The sequence below is a fragment of the Macaca thibetana genome, chromosome 18 (assembly GCF_024542745.1).
Source record: "Macaca thibetana thibetana isolate TM-01 chromosome 18, ASM2454274v1, whole genome shotgun sequence".
In the NCBI taxonomy this organism is placed as follows: Eukaryota; Metazoa; Chordata; class Mammalia; order Primates; family Cercopithecidae; genus Macaca; species Macaca thibetana.
The window spans coordinates 5,019,638-5,039,760 of record NC_065595.1 but is presented as its reverse complement, the minus strand read 5'-3'; the positions used below and the strand labels follow the sequence as shown (position 1 = coordinate 5,039,760).

At 40.7% G+C, this 20,123-nt stretch overlaps 1 protein-coding gene and 1 long non-coding RNA gene across 5 annotated transcripts in view; one reads left to right on the top strand and one right to left on the bottom strand.

The window, feature by feature from the left end:
• Positions 1 to 20,123, top strand: part of ZNF407 (zinc finger protein 407) — a 460,325-nt gene that overhangs the window by 339,317 nt on the left and 100,885 nt on the right. The window lies entirely within an intron of this gene.
• Positions 10,695 to 11,247, bottom strand: LOC126941543 (uncharacterized). Of its 2 annotated transcripts, none has more exons than XR_007721352.1 (3): positions 11,203 to 11,247; positions 10,945 to 11,030; positions 10,695 to 10,772 (listed from the first exon to the last, which is right to left on the bottom strand). It is a non-coding gene; the product is annotated as an uncharacterized LOC126941543 (long non-coding RNA). The 2 variants fall into 2 exon arrangements; XR_007721353.1 differs by having other exon boundaries at positions 11,117 to 11,207.

Below are 20,123 nucleotides of genomic sequence, written 5' to 3'. Positions count from 1 at the left end.
AGCATCAAACACAACAGCAGAATCCAGGATACTTCTCTCTGAGCCTTCAGTGGGCAGGAGCCCGTGGAAAGTAGGAGCTGCCGATCACCATTTGAAAGAAGGCATCTTGCTCTCTCATGGAGGCTGCTGTTCTGTTCTGCTTGCTGCTTCTGTTAGCTTATGTTGCTTTAGCTACTCAGAAGAGCAAATTCTTTTCATCATCCTTTGTCCAGCGATTGTCTTTAATGGGAGCTTTTGCTCAGTAGCTGCTTTTTTCACTTTATGTGCCATGAGAGTATCATATCTTACTGTTATTTATTCTAAGCTGCTGCTCGTTAATACACGTTGTCCACTGACATTCACCTGCGCTTAGTCTTCATTACTTAGACTGCTCAGTCTGTTTGTAAAACAACATGTTCCAGATTGCTAGTTTTTAGCTGACTTTTCCCCTCATCTCTTACACAAAGCTCTGTGTAAAAGACAATAAGTATCCATAGACATCACCTTTGCAGTTTCGATTCTGTGGAAATCATTAGTACTGAATTCTAATGTAGTAAATGTTGAATCCCGACACTACCAAGTTAATTTATCGTTTTTACATGTGATTCTGAAATATTTTTATCTGTATTAAAAATTGTATTTCTTAAAAAAATAATTTTGTCTCATCACATCCTTATGGCATCAATCCTAAGGAAAGATCAAGTTTACCTTTTAGGAGAGAGAGGACATATGTTTAAGAAAATATGCTGGGCATTTAAAATAAACTTGTCTAAGAATGCTATGTAGAAATACAGATAACTAATTAGAAATTAGAGAAAACAACAGTTAGAATGTCTGGCCTTAAAATAAGATTTCAAATTAGAGTTAATGTATTCCAAAAATAAAAGTCAGAAGTAAAGAAAAAATACTAGAACTTTTAAGGTGTTTTATGTAAAGGTTTCATTTCAGTATGCAAATTAGACAGCACGCTAGTATGTAAAAATGAAGGACAATCTAAAGCTTGGGAAGCAAACTGTGGAAAAATCAAGGAAGTCTATATCCAGCCATGGTGTCCACTTACAAAACAAATGGAAAAGAACTCGAAGAAAGCTAGAAATGGAATTGTGTGGCGAATAGGGCAAGAAAATTTGAGATCGTACAGAAGAAACTATTTATGATATTTTCATTAGGTACATTTCTTTCTGACAAACACACATTTGAAATAAATATTTATAACGAATGGTTGGAAATTTGTAAAAAGTAGAGGCATATTAGCAAATGAAAAGCCCTTCGGACTATGAGCTAGTGGGTCTGGAACCCAGGCTTTTTGCTCATGGTCAGGATTCAGGGGAATCACTTAACCTCACTGTACTTAAGTTCCTTTGAATACAAAATGAAAGAAACAACTTTATATTGATAGATGAGTTTGCTGGCTCTTCCTGCTGTCATACACGATAATTCTGTAAAATTACAAATAATGCTAGATCACAACCCTAATCTCCTGGTAGTCTCTTTCATGGTTTTCATTTGTTCCCATCTTTGAGATTATGAGGAAAGCAAAATCCCTGTTACTAAAATATCAGTACTCTTCTGAAAGTTTGCCCACACTTTTGAGGGAATTAGAGGGAGGGTTTTTTAAATTCCCGGGTTAAGAAGACCCAATGTAGACAAGTAAAGAACAAAGCCTGACTCCTTAAAGGTTATTTTTTACAGGAGATTGGGAGTGCTTCTGTGGATGAGCAGTGGTATTCCCTGCTGCTGAAAAGATGGCACGACTCTGCCGAGGTGCCACAGCCTCCGGACCTCTCTGAAATAGGAAGGTCAACACAGCGGCAGGCACTCTCAGTCCACAGCCCAAACGCACAGTCTGTTTGACATGACCTAGTCCCTCTTGGATTCAATTCAGAGAATTCAAATATTCAAGAAACAGCAATACTGATAGGTTCTTAAATAGGCTGATGGCTCCAGATGACCATCCTGACTAATATTGCCTTCCCAGTAGCAGTAGAAGAGTGTTTGAGGCCAAATGGGAAGTGGGTGGTGGAAGCACTGAATGGTCATGAGACATCCGCCAAACGCCAGCTGCATACAGCAGGCAGGAGGACGGTGCTCCAGAGTCCTCTTCAGAAGCCGGTGGTGCCCAAGAAGGATTGATAGATAGCGATCTTGGAAATGTCCAGCTCGTGTCTTCCAAAGCTGCCTGCTGCCAATCCAAATGCTTCAATATGTAGCTGCAAGAAAACTGGAACTTCCTTGATACCTACCTACCACCTTTAATGCTTACGTATTTTGAAATAGTAAGCAGTTAGGTAATTCACAAGATGGAAAAATCAGTGCAGTCTTAGTAGGTCCTCAGTGAATTGTGGCTCTTGTTTTCATTATTTCTGCTGCTCACATAGAAGTCAGTACCCTCTTGAACAGTAGTATAGACTTTATTTAGAAGTCTCATTTATCAAGGTATGAAAACTTAGAAGCAGGGCTGAGGTAGAAGAAAAATGTCGTTTTGATGCTGACTTCCTCTTAGCCAAGAAAGGAGAAAGTTTTGGGTCACTTGATAAAAGTGTTCTACCATTACAGATACCTAAAAATCTTGTTTGTTTTAATCTTCAACAACATCGTTATGATAACATTGCCACTTTTCTAAATGAAAGCTTCTATGGGGCATTTACTGCCTCTCTGTTTTGCTGTGTGTTAAGAAGCTTTGGAATCAAGTTCTCTCTAAACCCAGGGAGGTCTCCCATTTTCTTGCTAATGGGAATACTCCCAACACACATGCTTCACGCTATCTCACCTGACTCTCCAGGGTTTTCGTACTTTTAACAGGATATGGTTTTTAATGAGGCTTCTAGAAGCTTTAGAAACTTCTTTAATGATTTTGTTTTGACCTTTTGCTACTGCCTTTACTGGGACTGAATTGATTGTCTGAAATGAAAAGTCGCTGCCACAGTTTGGGTTTTAGTATTTTCACATGCAACTTTTTTTTCCTTTTCTTGATTCTGGAGTGGGCACCTATTAAATATTACAATGAAGAATAATAGTGTTAGTTCCCTTCATGTGGTAACAGGACACCACACAAGAGTCTAAATAACTTCTCTGTTTCGACCATTACTACTGTGACACCCCCAGTGCCTCCAAATGTTCAAATGTACTGAACTTTACTTTCTTCTCTGTGATACAGACATCTGAAATAGATGTAAGCAGAACATGTTCACTGCACCAATTACTTGTAAACAATGGAAATCCCCACAAGGCAATGAGAAGGAAAGGCAGGATTAACAAAGGCGTGCCCTTGGTGTGGGGCCAAGCCCTTCACCTTCTCTCCTCCCTGTTCTTGGTTCGTTGACTCATTTAGTCAACATCGTCCCTCTGTTGATTTGCCTACACTGTTTTTGCACCGAGATCTTGTAGAAAATTGGCAAACTGCAGAACACCGAGCATGAGTTCTGAGTACATTCATGTTGACACTTCTGCCTTTCATTGCCTCGTCTTCTCATTGATTGCATGCCTTTGACTCACTGCTTTGCCGCTTCTTCCTTGATCATCATCATAGCTTGCCTAGATTACTTAACTACCAGAAAATAACCTTAAACATGGCATTTTTATTTCAAAATTATTTTATTTCCTCTGTTGTTGGGCTTCATATTTGCAGATTTATTCCATCTTTATGTGTAGTTTTTAATCTAAATCATTAACTTTGATTTATTTTCATAGTCTGTGTGTTTTCTTTATGGGTATTAATTTTTAGAAATAACTTTCTAAATGAAAAGTAAAATAAGACAATTTCTAAGATTATCATTTTTGGAATATTTAACAGATACACCAAAGTTAATTGGAGAATAAGACTATCATACAGAACAGGATCTGACCAAAAAAAACAGTAATTCTAGGAAACTTCTCATCATACTTCATAGAAACATACTAAGTTAGAAATTAGAAAATACAAAACAAATAGTCATCCCTGGCACAACTCTACGAAGTATTGCTAGAATAACTGCAAAGGTGTTGAAAGCAGTTTTCTCAACTTCTGTCATTCAAAAGTAAGACCCCTGCCCCTTATTACTAATGAGCATCAACAGTTATTGATCAGGAGCCTGGGAGGCAAGGAGAAGAAAATACTTGGTTATTGCAAAGCAGTGACTAACTCATTAAAAATAAAAGGACTAGATAACTTAGCAGTGAATTTCCTCAAATTTTTGATCCTCTCTGTGAACCTCTGGTAGCTAATGAATGTCTTGCAGTTGGCCTGTGCTGGGCACTGTACTCTGTGCTGTCCCTGATACTATCCCTTTAATCCCAGCCACAACCACTGGTGCTGCGCTGTCATGCTCACGGAGAAGCCCGTGGGTGCAGGGAGTTGAGGAACTGGCCCAAGTTACACACCTGTTTACTACCAAATACTTGTCCAGCGCTTTCTGGGTAGCAGCCACTGTTCTAGATCCTGCAGACAGAGGCTAACCCTCAGGGAAGGATAGATGATAAGCAAATAAACTAATAACTGTGCATGAAAATGCCGTGCTGGGAAAAGAGGCAGAAAGAGGAAGACAACCAGAGAGAGTGGGAGCAGGGAGGGGCTAGATGATTGTGCATTCAAGGTTAGGGAAAATCTCTCTTAAGAATTTGACTTTAAAAAAACAGTTTTATTGAGGTATAATTAACATAAAATAAATTGCACATATTTAAAGTGTACGGTGTGATCTGTTTTGACAGAAGTATAAACCCTTGAAACTATGGCCACAGTTAAAATAATGAACACATCCCATTTCTCACAGAAGTTGTGAGGAAATGGCAGATATCTGAATGAAGGCAAGGCCAGGGCCGTGAAAATAGGTTGGGAAGAGCACTGCCTGGAATGGCCAATGGAACACGAGGCGAACATGGACTTGGCAGAGCCGTTGGTGATGGAGCAGTGTGAGTGGAATGGAATACGGTCGGTTGGGCTTGGAGTGAGGAAAGAAGTAAGGTAGACCAGACAGGGAATGTAGAGATGTTTCTTCTGACGGAAAGCCATAGAATGATTGTGAGCAAGAGAGGAGCCTACATTGATTTGTTTTTTTACAAAAAGTCACTTTGACTTCTGGGTGGAGAAAGGACTGCATGGAAATGCGATGGTCTTGGCAAGAGATAGTGCTCACTTGAATGAGGGTAGTGGAGGTGATGAAAAGCGGTTGGATTCGGGATGTCCTTGTCAAGGAGACGGAGACGTTCCTTGAGAGCTGGGGTCCGTCCAGGCTGTCTGCCTCCTCAGCCTGTGCTCTCGTCAGCTTGGCATGCTGCCTTCTGTGGTGGATAAAGACCATCAGTGCTCCAGGACAAGCAGCCAACGCCTTCATGTGTAGATTTTGTTATCTGTTTTTTCTACTTTAATTTGGTGGCTTTGTACATCTGCCATATGTGTCTGCTTACGTTGTATCATGGCCATCTTTTCTCTGCAGGCATCCTTAGTCTCCTTAACTTGAATTTTTTTAAACTTCCCGAGTGCTAATTTCCCTTGTATTATATTTCGTTCCTGATAGACATGCGGCTTCCTTGAGGAGGAGCTCCCCGCCTCTGTGTCCTGCCCCACACTCCATAACTCTGAGCTGGGCTTCGTTAGAGAAGAGCTTTTCAACTCTTGTTAGATGTCCTAAATTGTACTTAATTGAAAATACGGAAATATTGTTGCATGTAGAAATATAGAGGATTTGTTTCACTTCTGGCAATATGACCACAGTGTATACCACTACGTTTTACAAGCTGGCTGCAGGCAGCCCCTTACTCCGATGTCATTGTGTTGACTGGAAATTTGTTTTTGATAGGCTTCACTGCACCAGCAGGAATCTGGTCCATTAGGGCACTGTGGCTGGGCTGCTTTATTCTGGGAGAAAAGTTGAGACCCTAATGGGAGGCTAGAAAAAACAAAAGATAGACTCAAAGGAAGGAGAAAAAGGGAGAGTGTATGTTTTGTGTGTGTGTGTATGCATGTGCATGCACGTGGACACACACTTTTACATAACCACATAAATGTATTTTACACAGATTTTACTCATTGTGGTACCTCAATTGACTTAATTTCTATTGAGTTTTCCAATATTAATATGTTCAATATTTTATAACAAAATTTAATGCTTTCTAAAGGGAAAGAGGCCAGTCTCAATATTTAATGCCAATTAGAAAAGCCTGTTTTGATCATTTGGCTCACTTAAAATAATTTCAAAAGCCAACTTACCCAGAAAGAGTTATATGGGGAGAAACAGACACAGTGTTACTTCTGAATAATTATTTTCAAAATAGATACTTGTATTACTGTGATCTCTTTCTATACTATTGTTAATACATATCTTTAATCTATATCATAAATAACTATGTGATTAAATAGCTATCTGATTATGTCAATACAGATATTATATTAAGCTTGTCTCCTTCCACTTAGGATATAAAATAAAAAATGTTGGGCAAAGGAGAAAATAATACGAAAGTTTTCATTGTTGTTTATTAGGAAAACAGCCCTTTAAGAAAGACTGGCATTATAACCATGCAATAATTATTAATATTTTACTTAATGAAGCTAGTCTTAAATTTTTTTTCAAGTGTTCTATAGCCTAATTTTATCATTTGTTACTAAGCAGTGAAATTATACTGGATTAGATGTCACTGCTTTTATATAACCCACATATTTTTATATTTAAGTTTTAGGTTATGAGTGTATGAAACCATGACACACAGGGGAAGGGGTGTTCCTAAACTATTGTTCAATCCGATGGCTAACCTTAGCCAATTCCAGCCACCAGTGAACTTCATCAACACTATCATCACCATCCTTTCAGAGTGACCATTCTAGTCCAGTACTTGACAAAGGAAATAAATGACATTATCGGCAGGGAAAATAAGGACAGGTATCACTGGATATATCCATTCTACATGGAGCCCCAAATATTGTAATTCAGTTTAATTCTAAAGGGGTTGTATGTTTACAAGCCAGTCGTGCGGTCTAGAGATGCCATTGATACAGTGGTGTTGGAGGAGTGATAGTCCAGAGATAAGGACCTAAGTGTGGATCTCAGGAAGTCAGTGTTCGAGGGGAGAGGAAGGAGTGAGTGAATCCAGTTAGGAGTTTGCAACCCTGAGGGTAATGCTGAGGGGCCGTTTAGGGTCATTTAGGGAAGGTCTAAGCTGCAGACGTGGGGACCACAAGTCCAGAGGAACTGGAGATAAACTAAAGGAGAGTGTTTACACAGGCACATCTGGGGGAGCCAGTGGGTCAGGAATCTGGTATATTTGGAGAGAGGAGTTTAATTCCGGGGCATGGGGTAAATTTGGTGCCAGTAGAGAAGGGACCTGGGAATTGAGAGAGTTTAACCTAGACTTGGTAGAGGACATAGCAGAAGTCACAGGAAAAGTTGTAAACCCCAGAATCACAGTTTAAGGATGAGCCAGTAGCCAACAGGGAGATGAATCAGGAAAATAACTGATACACGGAACTAGCGCTGGGCTAGCCTTGGATGTAGGTTAATCAGTTTTCTCACCTTGGCACAATCAGTACGTCAGTATTTCTTCACTCCAAAAAAAGTATTATTCTTCATAAGAGCTATACATTGTGATGTACTGGGTAAGGAGAAATAAAAGGTTAAGTCCTGTTGCAAACTTTTCAGTGAAATAATGTTCCAAATACCCCAAGTAACCCTGTTTTCCAAGGTGGTGATAACTAAGTGGGTGCCTGAGTCACGTCAAGTCTCAGGACCTGACCAGCAGCAGATTTCTGGATGTGCGCATTCTCGACACATCCTCTGATGCTCGTGAGGTCAGGGAAAGGACTTTGTCAGGCTCGGCCAGCCAACCTCTCTCCCCGCACACACGGTGCACGTGTTCCTATCTGTCCATGCTGGCAGAGTCCACAGGAGACCATCAGTGGCAAGGCCATACTTTTTTGTACATTACATGATTCCTACTTCAGAAGGCTCTGGCTTAAGAAAGTTCATCTATAGGTTGAGCCAAAATACTCTCCCTTGTACCTTGCCTTGTTCCTGGTTCTTTTTTCTTTAGTTGATCATTAGAAGTCAAATTCCTATTTTAAAGTATCCACCCCTTTTAATTCATCTTGAAAAGTTGCTTCTTTCCTAAACTTCAGCACAAAAATGAATCCCCAGCCTCCAGCTTAATCCAGTTACAGAGGTTCATTGTTTATCAAATTGAATAGCTTTTTAGTGTCCTCCTGTCTGTGTCACGTCCCCACTTCCTCATCACATCCAGCTCTCCGTCCTGCTTGCATTCCTCCTGACACCCACCAGCCTGTCCTTGCTGGCCTCGGTGTGGCCCACATGTGCCAACAACTGAGACCCTGCTCTTGACGTCCTCTATTCCAAGGGGATAATAAGGTTTTGGGCAGCCATTCTGTTTTATTGGTTTATATGGAACTTCATATGCTAAAATTTCTTCATCCTTCTTCCCCAAACTGTACTCATTTTGTTTTTTGTTTTTTGTTTTTGTTTGTTTGTTTGTTTGTTTTTTTGAGAAGGAGTCTCACTTTGTCTCCCAGGCTGGAGTGCGGTGGCGCGATCTCGGCTCTCTGCAAACTCCGCCTCCCGGGTTCACGCCATTCTCCTGCCTCAGCCTCCCAAGACTGCAGTTGTCTCTTTCAAATTTCATGAGCTCCTTTGTCATTTTTCCATTCTAATGTACACACACTGTGTCCTGACATAATATGTGCAGCAAGCATTGCATTGCTGCTGATGTTGAGATGAAGGCTGGTATCAGTGGGTGTCGTTGTGATGTGATTCAGGGAGAGTGGTGAATTTCGTCTGGGTTGGTTTTATGGAGGAGAGGCGCGTTGAGCCGTGACTGGAATGCGGGAAGGAATATGTCTGGGAGAAGGATGGGCTGCTTGGATGGATGTAGTGTCTTGTCCAGGGCTTCCATGGCAGGACGGTGTGATCTCATCTGCCTTCTCAGCATTGGTCTTCAGGTTGCACTTCTTGAAACATGATTTTATCAGTAGCTAGGGAGAATCTGAATAAGTCATAATCACTAAATTTTGTGAGATAATTACATAAATCAGTGTTTTTCCTTTAAATTGAGAAACATTGTCAAGCAGACTGGGATACTCATGTCAGCAGTCAACACATTTTCTTTTAGAAAAGCTACTTGTGAAGCCAAGTTATAATCAGAATGTTGCTTTACTGAGTTTAAAACCAAAAGAGAGTAAGTGAGTTGAACTTACGAGACAGTCCTGACTCCGATAGCCTGGGCCATAACCTACAGCTTTAGACCCCACCCAGTAGCCTGGGACTGTGGACATGGGACTCCAGGATACCTCCTACCCTGAGTGCACCTGGAGGTTGCCTTTTCTGATGCCCTGTGAGGTTATTCTTTACTTTCCCTATCCTAGAATTATGTTAGTTCTACCGTGGGGGCAGCTGGCACGGTCAGCCCACGCCCCTCAGCCAACCGTGAGTCAGCCCCGTTGCCCTTTCCATAGGCAGATGCTTCACTCGAGGCCAGCTTATTTGGGAGGTGTTGCATTTTTTAATTACATTAACTTACGGGTTTTTTTTTTTTTTTTTAATAATTCACTTTCCTCTCTCTGTTATCTTCCTAATGGAGCATTCTAGATGAGGGATTGAATTTTGAAATTGTTCTAAGGAATAAACAGGAGAGGGTTACAATCTGTTATTCTTAATAGAGATTAGGAACTTGAAAATGTCAGTTTGTGTAAACATAAAGATATTTATATAGTAAGTATCTAATTAGTGAATTCCCTGGATGTCAGCATTGACAGTTCCTATTTTAGTCACTGAATAATTTCAAGGTGAGTTCTATCGTGAGAGGAAGGAAGGTAGACGGCGCCGTAACGGGGAAGCTCTTTACAGACTGGGCGGGGATTTTAAAACTCTCTGAGCCTGTTTTCTTTCCATAGAATGTGTTTGGGTACAGATCTTCCAGGTGTAACGAGGTCACGTTTGTAAAGCTCCACCTCTGGCATATGCTGTGCACTCAGCAAGCGGCAGCCCTCCAGGGTAAGAGTACTCCTAGGGGAAAGTGATGATTTGTGTTTTTCGATGAAGAGTTTAGAATGCCCTTCCCACCTCTGCTTCCTTGTCACCTGGCAGAGGAACACATGTTTTAAGATGAGCTGAAGCCATTGCCTGTTTTTTGAAGCCTTCTAGGAACTGCTCAGGTATTTGTGAATTCCTCCCTTGTTTGGAGAACCATAACCCGTGTCTCACTTAACACTGTGAAGTGGTCTGAAAATGTCTGTCTTCACCTACTAGACTGTGGACCTCTTTGAGTATTCATTCTTTCATTCTTTCATTATGTATTAAGGTCCTTATTATAGATGAGGCTGATGTAAATGCCTGCAATAAAACAGTGGAAAAGATCAGCAAAAGGGAACACTATCATCGTTGTCATCATTTATTGAGTGTGGGTTAGGGATGTCAGAAAACACAAAGAAATGCGTTAGAAAGTTTTTTAAGATAAAGGTTAAGTGTGCTAAAGGCGAGAATGTGCGATTTACATCTCAGGGTTGTGGGGAGATTATTTTGAGTTGCCTCCTCACAGTGGGCCTCTCCGGGAGGGAGCCCCCGAGCTACATTGGCCATGACGAGGAGCCCGTGATATGCACACCCGAGCTGCATTGGGCTTGATGAGGAGCCCGCCGTGCACACACCTGAGCTGCACTGGCCGTGACGAGGAGCCCATCATATGCACACCCGAGCTGCATTGGGCTTGATGAGGAGCCCGCCGTGCACACACCTGAGCTGCATTGGCCATGACGAGGAGCCCGTGATATGCACACCCGAGCTGCATTGGGCTTGATGAGGAGCCCGCCGTGCACACACCTGAGCTGCATTGGCCATGACGAGGAACCTGTCATGTACACACCTGAGCTGCGTTGAGTTTGACAAGGAGTCTGCCATGCATACACCTGAGCTGCATTGGCCATGACGAGGAGCCCGTGATATGCACACCTGAGCTGCATTGGGTTTGATGAGGAGCCCGCCGTGCACACACCTGAGCTGCACTGGCCGTGACGAGGAGCCCATCATATGCACACCCGAGCTGCATTGGGCTTGATGAGGAGCCCGCCGTGCACACACCTGAGCTGCATTGGCCATGACGAGGAACCTGTCATGTACACACCTGAGCTGCGTTGAGTTTGACAAGGAGTCAGCCATGCACACACCTGAGCTGCATTGGCCATGACGAGGAGCCCGTGATATGCACACCTGAGCTGCATTGGGTTTGATGAGGAGCCCGCCGTGCACACACCTGAGCTGCATTGGCCATGACGAGGAGCCCGTGATATGCACACCCTAGCTGCGTTGGGTCTGATGAGGAGCCCGCCGTGCACACACCTGAGCTGCATTGGCCATGATGAGGAACCCGTCATGTACACACCTGAGCTGCGTTGGGTTTGACAAGGAGTCTGCCATGCACACACCTGAGACGCAAGCTATGCAGGCAGAGGGTGAGTAAGCCGGGGCTCTCAGACGTGAGCAGGCTTCACCTATCTAAGCCCTCACTGGTGGGGTCGTATAAACATTGGCATAAAGGGGCTGAGTGAAGAGAATCATAGCTGTAGCAAAAAGTGTTCTGCACGAATTTTGGCATGTGACAGTAGGGTCTGAAATCAAAGATTTTAGCAAAAGTCTTGGTTCCTCATCATTTTCAGTGAGGAAGTCACTGGACATGTGGCTTCTAAGAGGAAGGGGACACCCATGCGCACATAAAAAGTCTTTCAGTAACTGCAGGGTTGACAGGTGGATAGGATTTGAATGGAGAGGTGGAAGTTACTGGACACTTGGATGATGCCTTTAATAACTTTTCTTCTTCCACAATGCCAAGTTTATTTCGTTCTTCATTACGTTTTACTTACTGAACATTTTCTGACCCCAGGATTTGAGAATGTTTGTATATAACCTACTTTTTGTAAAGTCTGGTTTTTCATCTTTTCTGTGTAACCTTAAAGAGAGTCTTAAGACACAGTGTTTAATACTATAGGATAATATTTGTATTTCATAACCTTGTCCCCCAGGAAGATTTTCCATTTCAAAAGAACTGTTTAAGATCGCCACACCTCACACATGTAGGTGCTAGATTTTGAATTTAAATTAGACTATCGTCATCAGTATTGTCATGATAATCATTGTTTAAGAGGCAGCAGCATAAAAACTTCCTTTCTACTGGGAAGTAGTGGTTTGAATTTGGACTCTGGCTTCTAAGTCTCCTTTTAGTCCTCCTGATTCTAACATCCACCCTTCTGCTTCTGGGACAATTTCCCCTTTTTCGCTTGGTGCAGCCATCATGCCATTGAACTTGTATGCGTCCGTCTTTCTGAGTTGATTCTTGGTAGCATCCTTCTGTTCTGTTGAGGTTGTGTTTCTATATATCTTTGAAATTGTTTCTGTGCCCACTTAGAGAAAACTTGCAAATTTTGACATCTTTAAACGGAACACACTTGGGAACTTGGGAATGCCTTTGTTATCCTTCCAGGCAAGATCTTCCCAGCAGAGCTCTACTTTAATTAGCTTGATTTCAGCACAGTTTGTAATTCCTGGATTTAAGCACAAATTTCATAAATTTTGTCATTTGATACCTGAAGTGAAACTGAGAAAGGTTGAAATTTTTAGGATTTGAGCCTTCTCCAACAGTGAGAAATGATTAAAATCACAGACATGGTGACATTGAAGATGGCATAATGACCCTAAGCGGTCATCCTATGTTGCTGAAATGCGTAGGCATTCCTACAGGAGTTGCATCCAACGGTGTGGCTTCTTTATGCAAACTTTAGGGCCTGTGCTTAGTGAGCATTTGTATAACACATTTAACCAATTACTAATATCACAAGTGCTTGCACTCCATTTTCTAGTGGCTTTATTATTCTCTGATTTTGTATAATTGAAGATCAGTGGTTTTCTCTGAAGTTTGAAATCCTAACGCAAATACTGTGTTCAGTTAGGTAAAAGTGCCTCTTTGTGGCACTTTTAGGATTATTGTGAAGTGAAATGAGATGACAAAGGTAGAGGACTCGGTGGAGGGAGAGGAGAAGGTGAGTGCTGGGTGGAGGGATAGGGGAAGGTCCCGAGTGTGGACTGTATGGAGGGATAGGAGAAGGTCCTGAGTGAGTGCTGCTTTCCCATCTTACATCTTCTCTAGTTTATAGCCTCTTTTTGTAGACGGGAGTCTTTTAAATGCTTTCCATTCATTAACTTTTTAACTTTACATTTGTTATACTCCTTTAATTCTCACAGTAAGCCATTATTAAAGATACTGCCCCTATCTGCATATCACATATGAAGAAACCAAGTCACTGAGATTTGAGATCAGTCGTTCAAGATCATGGTGACTTAGCAGATCACGTAGGGCCCAGCCATCTAACTGTTGTGCTGTAAGAAAGAAGTGGTATATGTCACAGCACAAGTTCATAAAGCATCCGGGCGCAGTGGCTCACACCTGTAATTTTAGCACTTTGGGAGGCCAAGGCCGGGGATCACTTGAGCCCAGGAGTTTGAGACCAGCCTGGGCAACATGATGAAACCCCATCTCTACAAAAAATACAAAAAATTAGCTGGGTGTGGTGACGCATGCCAATAGTCCCAGCTACTCCTGAGGCTGAGATGGGAGGATCACTTGAGCCCAGGAGATAGAAGCTGCAGTGAGCCAACATCAAGCCGTTGCATTCCAGCCTGGCGACAGAGTGAGACTGTCTCTTTAAAAAAAAAAAAAAAAAAATTGCAAAGTGCCCAGATAATTGCAGTACAATGAGGTTTCTGTGATTTTTAGCTGGGTTGAAAAATGTATTTACCAATCTTGGAAATCAGAATTACCCACCCACCCACTCACCTGCGTTCTCTTCCCAAGTCTGTACTCCTTCAGGTCAGATCCTAACGTGCACTACGAATCTCTCTTTCTATGACGTTTTGGGAATAGCAGCAGTTGACTTTGGCCTTGTGAAGGGTAACACAGAAAAATATGTTCATTAGGTTATGTATTTAATCAAACCTAGTTTTCATGGAAGTTTAGGAAGCCATTTCCTTTAGCCGTTTCCTTTGTTTTCATTGTTCATTTAATAAAGACCTTAGTAATGATGCTCGTTTTTTATTTTCTTTATTCCTTACTTTTGACATGGTGTCAGTGGTGTGTTTGCTCATCACTGTCTGTATCCTATGCATCAGGGACATTTTCATGTCATTGAAATGGAAGCAACACAGAAACTTTCTGTTGAGTATTTCCTAATGTGTGGGGAATTCCCCGTGGTGGTTTTGCTATATTTACTCGGGGACAAAGTGATTTCCTCAAATGCCCGAAACTGTAAGTATCTTCATAACAGCCCAAAACATTCAGCATGAATCAATGTCATTTGGCAAACTCTCTCATCTTAAACGCATGGCAGATGCATACTGACATGGCATGGGCCCGTTTTTTTCTCCAGCACAGAGGACCCAGGGGCTAGAGCAGGATCTGGCACACAATAGACATTTCCTAGGTGTCTCTGTGGGAATGGATGGGCTCAGGCCCTTTGTGAACTGACCCCTGCCACTCCTGGGCTCATTCCTCTTCATTCCTTCCCACGCCCTGCGCCTCAGCCCTCTTGAACTACTGGTATACACCAAATATGTCATGCCCACTCCTCCATGTCTCTTCTCCTAAGACCTTGGGCTTTGCACACACAGCACCCTCTTCCCTCCCCCGGTGCTGGGAAGCTGAGCTGCTCTGATTCCAAGATCCAATTCTGAAACCCTTCTGAGTGGACACAGTGCCCTGCCTACCTCCCTTCAGCACTTACATGCTCTGTTGAAATCACCTGGTTGGCTGTCCCGCTCTCCTACTGTAAACTCTGTGAAGGCCTGAGACTCAGCGGAGGGTTTTGATGAAAGAATTAATAAATGCATGAATGCTGGCAGTGTTTATGTTCCTGGCTAGAAATCGTATTCACCTGAACAACAGATGCCCATCATGCTTGTATACAAAGAGATCATCCTTCTCTGATAGTTAATGCAGCCTTCATCCCACATCAGCCCCTTCTTCTGGCAGCCACGTAGAATCATTGGAGCTCCACAGTTCTCCCCAGTTTCTTTGTAAAATCCATCCACACTTTCTTTAGCTCTAATTTTTCTCTCATTTCTAACCTGCATTCCTTTTTTTTTTTTTTTTGTCCTGAATGGAACATTCCCAAGTACTGCAACAAACCATTGGGTTACGCATTGCTTTTAAATATCCAATTTACTCCATATCTGACTTTTCACATTATTTGTAATATGGGTAATGGTGAGAGCCAGTGAAGTATGGTCCTGTGTAATAATTCATTAATAACTGTGGACGTGATTACTTATTTAAGTGTCCCCCTTACAACTGTATGCATCTGGTAGAGTTCTCTGGACCAGCAGGTTATCCGTGGTAATATTTTCAAACCGTCATGTTAGTCAAATGCTTATGCCCTTGTTACCTCTTTTGGTCAAACCCTGATCCATTGTTAAGAACTAGTCGATTTTTTTTTTAATCCATGTTTTACATGTTACAAAACAATGTATAAAGTACTCTCAATTTTCTGCATTGTAGTAGGCCCAAATTTTATAGCAAAATCTCATTTGTGCAGCAATCTTAGAATTTGTTAGGAAGAGGAAATGTTCATTGAAAGCAAACTATTCTACATTTTATTGGTTTTTGCATTCAGCTTTTTAAACAACAGTATTATAAAACAATATCTGTGTTACTTAATATTTAAAATTTCAGATGGCTTATATTTTAATGGCTTTAGAATAATTCCATTTTGTCATACGTTGCAGATTTTTAACTACAGAATTTAATATATGAAAAAAGTGTTGCAACAATTATCCCATCTTTTTGTGGAAAATTATATGCCTATAAACATATTGGCAAAGTGTCTCTTTCTTAGTTGATTTTGGATTGCTCTTCAGAAAGAGAAGCAGCTGCTGTTACAGGCCTCATTACAGCTGCCTCTTGACCTTGAGTGAACAGAAATATTTGTGGCACCCTCTTGGGGAACAGGAATGTCTTTTCCAGCCATGGTCAAGCTTGTCAGTGCCTGAAACCTCTATTGACTGCACCTATCACATGAAGCATGAAGCCTACATGGACAGGCATTAAGTGTAAGACTAGGAGGCACAGCAGTTATTTAACAGACTTCCACATGTAGCTCCCACTGTTGTGTACATGGATCCCTGGTCCCCAGTTGGATGGGATGCGGTATTCTAGTGCCTGGCCACGTACTAAGCACTGAAGTCACAGTCCTTGTGAGGGATCATGTTATAGGGGTAGGTAGCAATGCACACTGTACCCACATGCACATGCATCTCTTGCCACCTGATCTTTGAGCTTATCTTACAAATGTCAGCTTTATATCCTCCTAGCTTTCAGATAGGATTTGGGGTGGTTGGCAATAAAATCACTAAGCAAATGAATGAAGAAAAATCTGATGATAGGTTCAAAAGCACTTTTTTTGTTTGTAGCCTTGGAATTTCTTCTATGTATAATACAATCAAAAGTTATCCATCTTGCTTTGTCAAATAAGAAAGTACTGCAAATGAATCATCTGAAATGCTTGATTCAACAACCTATCATCTGGGGTTTTTTTTTCTTTTTTTTGGGGGGGGTTCTTCTAAACCAATCTTATAACCAAACTTTTAAATTGTTGTCTTATTTCTTTTTCATTTCCTGGTTTTAAATATTTCATTGTTGACTTTTATTGCATACATTTAATTTCATTTGCATTCTACAAACAAATTCTGAAGGTTAATATTTTCTTGCTTTTTGGTCCATAGGATTCATTTTTGTAACCAAGATTTCTCAAAGTGTTGCACAGAACAGACAGTTGATATCAGAAGCACCTGGGGTGGGTGTCTGCTCCCTACCCTCCCTTAGTCTGATAAATTCAGAGCCTGTGTAAAGAGCTAGAATGGCTTCTTTTATGGCCCAGGGATCTGCGTTTTCATGTGTATCTATATGATTGCCTTAGCAGTAGAAAGAACCTCTTCATTTTGGGTCTTAGATATAGCATATGTGTAGTTCCCTTTTTTATTTTCATTTTTGTGGGTACATAGTAGGTGTATGTATTTATAGCATACCTGAGATGTTTAGATACAGGCATGCAATGTATACTAATCACATCATGGAGAGTGAAGTATGCATCCCCTCAAGCATTTATCCTTTGTGTTACTTAACAATTCAGTTATACTCTTAGTTACTTTAAAATGTACGATTAAATTATTATTGACTGTACTTACCCTGTTGTGCTACCAAATAGTAGGTCTTATTTATTCTTTCCAATTTTTTAATACACATTAACCATCTCTACTTTCTCTCCCCACCCTGCCATTACCCTCCTTAGCCCCAGGTAACCATCATTCTGTCAACTGTCTCCGTGAGTTCAATTGTTTTGATTTTTAGATCCCACAAATAAATGAGAACATGTGATGTTTGTCTTTCTTTGTCTGGCTTATTTCACTTAACATGATGACCTCCAGTTCTATTCGTGTTGTTGCAGAAACAGGATTTCATTCTTTTTTATGGCTGTATAGTACTCCATTGTGTATATCTACTGCATTTTCTTTATTCATCTGTCATCTGTTGATGGACACTTAGGTTGCTTCCAAATCCTGACTGTTGTGAACAGTGTTGCAACAAACATGGAAGCACAGATATCTTTTTCATACATGAATTACCTTTCTTTTGTGTATATACCCAGCAGTGGGATTGCTGGATTATACAGTAGCTCTACTTTTAGTTTTTTGGGGAAGCTCCAAACTCTTCTCTGTAGTGGTTATACTTACATTCCCACCAACACTGTACAAAGGTCCCTTTTCTCCACATTTCCTCTGGCATTGTTATTGCCTGTCTTTTGAATATAAGCCATTTTAACTGGCGTGAGATGATGCAGTATCTCATTGTAGTTTTGATTTACATTTTGATTGATGATCAATGATGCTGAGCACCTGTTCATATGCCTGTTTGCCATTTATATGTCTTCTTTTGAAAAATGTCTATTCAAATCTTTTGCCCATTTTAAAATCAGATTATTAGATTTTTTTTCCTTAAGAGTTGTTTGAACTTCTCATATATTCTGGTTATTAATCCCTTGTCAGATAGGCAGTTTGCAGATATTTTCTCCCATTCTGTGCATTATTGCTTCACTTTGTTGATTTTTTTCTTTATTGTGCACAAGTTTTTTAACTTGATGTGATCACATTTGTCCATTTTTGCTTTGGTAGACTGTGCTTGTGGGGTATTTCACAAGAAATTTTTGCCCAGACCAGTGTCCTAGAGAGTTTCCCCAATGTTTTCTTGTAGTACTTTCATAGTTTGAGGTCTTAGATTTAAGTCTTTAATCCATTTTTATTTTATTTTTATTTATGGTGAGAAATAGGGGTCTAGTTTCAATCTTCTACATGTAGATATCTAGTTTTCCCAGCACCATTTATTGAAGAGGCTGCCTTTTCCACAGGGAATGTTCTTGGCACCTTTATTGAAAATGAGTTCACTGTAGGTATGTGGATTTGTTTCTGGGTTCCCTATTCTGTTACCTGGGTCTATGTGTCTGTTTTTATGCCAATAGCCTGCTGTTTTGGTTACTATAGCTCTGTAGTATAATTTGAAGTCAGGTAATATGATTCCTCCAGTTTTGTTATTTTTGCTTAGGATAGTTTTGGCTATTCTGGGTCTTTTTTGGTTTCATATAAATTTTAGGATTTTGCTTTTCTGTGGAGAATGTCATTGGCATTTTGATAGAGACTGCGTTGGATCTGTAGATTGCTTTGGGTGATATGGACATTTTAACAATATTGATTTTTCCAATCCATGAATGTGGAATGTTTTCATTTTTTGATATCCTCTTCAATTTCTTTCATCAGTGTTTTATAGTGTCCTCTATTATAGAGATCTTTTACTTCTTTGGTTAATTCCTAGGTATTTAATTTTATGTGTTGCTATTGTAAATGGGATTACTTTTTAAATTTATTTTTTATGTCCCGAATTTTTAAAGAAAGGAAGAGGCCAGGCACAGTGGCTCACACCCATAATCCGAACACTTTGGGAGACTGAGGCAGGAGCATCACTTGAGCCCAGGAGTTTGAGACCAGCCTGGGCAACATAGAGAAACATTGTCTCTACAGAATATTTTAAAAAGTATCCACACATATGCTTGTGATCTCAACTGCTCCAGAGGCTGAAGTGGGAGGATCACCGGAGCCTAGGAGGTTGAGGCTGTAGTAATTGTGCTACTGCATTCCATCCTGGGTGACAGAGACCCTATCATGAAAAAAGAAAGAAAGAAAGATGGATTTGTTTTAATGTCTTGTAAAGTATAAATCTTTCATAAAAATGCCTTCCATTTTTAAAATTTGAGTAAATGACATTAAAAATTGTAAATGCTATCATTTAAATTGTTGTCAGTAGCCATATTAGTGTCAATATTATTGCCTCCATTGTTTAACTGATCTATTTTTGTTGCAGTTTTAGCACTTAAAAATTGCCTTTTGTTTCTGACAGTGAATTATCACATGGGAACATGGGTCTTTTTTCTTTCTGTCTTGCCTCTTCAATCATTACCATCCATTTTCTTATTTCTTTTCTGATTCCAGAGCACATATCCCAGGCTGGTCAGCAGCTGTTCCTCTTCCTCCTGCCTTCAGGCAGGTCTTGTCTATGTGCATACTCTTTAGCAAACTAACTCTCACCTAATTTAACTCAATCAGCAAGTCAAGGAACATAGAAACTGAACTGTCTTAGACATGAAAGTCTTGTTCAAATAACGTTGTTCAATGTTTTGCTAAAGGAAATAAGATACAAGTTATTAAGTGATTTGCATGCTATTTCTTAAAATTGACTGTAGGAGGGTTATAACTGAAATTTCCAGGATCTAAAATTTTAATTTGGTATTCTTTCCTCTATACTACAGACCTTTGATCTCCAACCTACACAGTCTCTTGACTTAATTTTTATTGTCTTTCCCAGGGCTCCCCTGCTACATTTGTTTAATTGTCTATGGTTTTTTGTGTGCTTGTTTTCATTTTGGTTTATTCTGCTTGATCCTGACTACCCTTAAATTATCTAGGGGTGGGAAGAAGTGACTCGAGGAGCAAGTCCTGGACATCAGTGACCCAGTTTGGCTCAATATGATATATTACATGGTCATCAGAAAGGCTGGGGGTGCATCTTTTGGAGTGTGTCTCTTT